This window comes from Nicotiana attenuata, chromosome 11 (genome assembly GCF_001879085.1).
Source record: "Nicotiana attenuata strain UT chromosome 11, NIATTr2, whole genome shotgun sequence".
In the NCBI taxonomy this organism is placed as follows: domain Eukaryota; kingdom Viridiplantae; phylum Streptophyta; class Magnoliopsida; order Solanales; family Solanaceae; genus Nicotiana; species Nicotiana attenuata.
Window position 1 is genome coordinate 49,158,877 of NC_031999.1, and position 1,648 is coordinate 49,160,524.

General features: G+C 36.2%; 1 long non-coding RNA gene across 1 annotated transcript; it reads left to right on the forward strand.

Annotated features, from left to right (window-relative positions):
- LOC109235054 lies at positions 575-1,211 on the forward strand. Its single transcript, XR_002069302.1, has 2 exons — positions 575-666; positions 1,023-1,211. It is a non-coding gene; the product is annotated as an uncharacterized LOC109235054 (long non-coding RNA).

A 1,648-nucleotide genomic window follows, 5' to 3' on the forward strand; every position in this document is an offset into this window, starting at 1 on the left:
TTTTCGGGAAAAAGTTTTTCACTCACCAACCAAACAAGAAAAATAATTAATAATATCACTCATTTTTCATGAAAACTTTTACTAGAAAATATTTTCCTTCGTACCAAACACACCATTTGTGTAATCCATTTTGCTAGTGGGTAAAGTTAGACCTTTCGCAAATAAATTTTGACCTTTCTCTATATAATATTAGTCTGTCACTGTTTAAGAAAAATTTCGAGCCGAAATTGTGACGAGGGGAGGACATGGATGAACTTGGCTTTTAACCAAGGGAAAAGTAAAACCATTTCAGATATATAGTTTAGGGACAAATTGGCCGTTTGCCGTTAAACTAAACAAGTTGCTCTTCAAGTAGGCCAGACATATATATGAGCCGACCTAAGTGTCAAATCAAAGCCATCACATGCATGCTCATGCATGCACCATAAATTAAATTAGCACATAATATGCCAGCAGCGCAATGGTTACTTGCGTCTATATATCCCATAGCTGGTTCTTTGGGTTTGCACAAAATCATGGCTTCTGAAAGAATGCAAAGGGTAGGAAGGGTATTCAGGAAAACAAATAGAGCTAACAAACGGAGGAGTTGGAGGAGAGGAAATGGAAGTGGTGATAATCTTCAATATCACCAAGACAAGGTGTTAAAGCTGAAGAGACTTATCCCAGGTGCCTGCCAACTGCATTCTCATCAATTACTTCTTTTTCAGACTGCCAAATACATCATTCATCTAAGGCTGAAAATCAACGTCATGCAAGCCCTTCTCTCCTCCTCCTCGCCAACATATGGAGGCGAATCCAATATTTAAAAATGCGCGATCTAATTATGTATTTCTTTTTAAAATGTTTTTATTTATTTATTTGACACATAGTTCGAGTTAAAAGCAAACACCTCTTAGATCTGCCTTTGCCAACCTATACCTCGCACATTTTTTCGTCCCTACAAGCCTGCACCTGGATATCTCTCTAGCTCTCTCTCTCCCTTTTCCTTTCATGATCTCCTACTTTTTCTTTTATTTTTGTAGGGCGTTAAGGGATGGGGGAGATAAAGGGATTGTGGATGAGCAACTGAATGTAATTTCAAGACTGGACCGAACCAAAGCAGACTAAACTCTAGTTTGTATTTAATTACTGGTATTTGGAGATTATATCTACTCTTTCGTTGTAAGTATTGTTTACTTGCAAAACGATATAGTTAAATTTGTTACGTGATTTATAGACAAGCAAACTGATTGGATCCAAAAATAATAAAGAAATAAAATTTAAAATAAGATTTAGTAATTGAAATTGAAGAAGATGACAAGCCTGGATTCGAGCGCAATGCCTCCGAGGACAAAAACAAAAGCCATGATAAAAAAACAAGTAAAGTTGTTTAATTGAGAGCAAAAGTAAAATAAAGCATATGTTTGCAAAGAATTTCGTGTCCCTTACAATGACTGTTGAGCCTACTATTTATAGCTTTACCTAGGATAACAAGATCCTATGATCAAGCTCATCTTAAATGATAATAAAAGAGCCACTGATGAGCATGTAACAACATACCATGAATACAAATATTCTCAGCAACGGTCGCTCATTTAATGTTAGAAAATATTCCCTTATTGAATGCTATCCGATGCAAATACTTGATCTTCTCCCGTCGACCATGCTC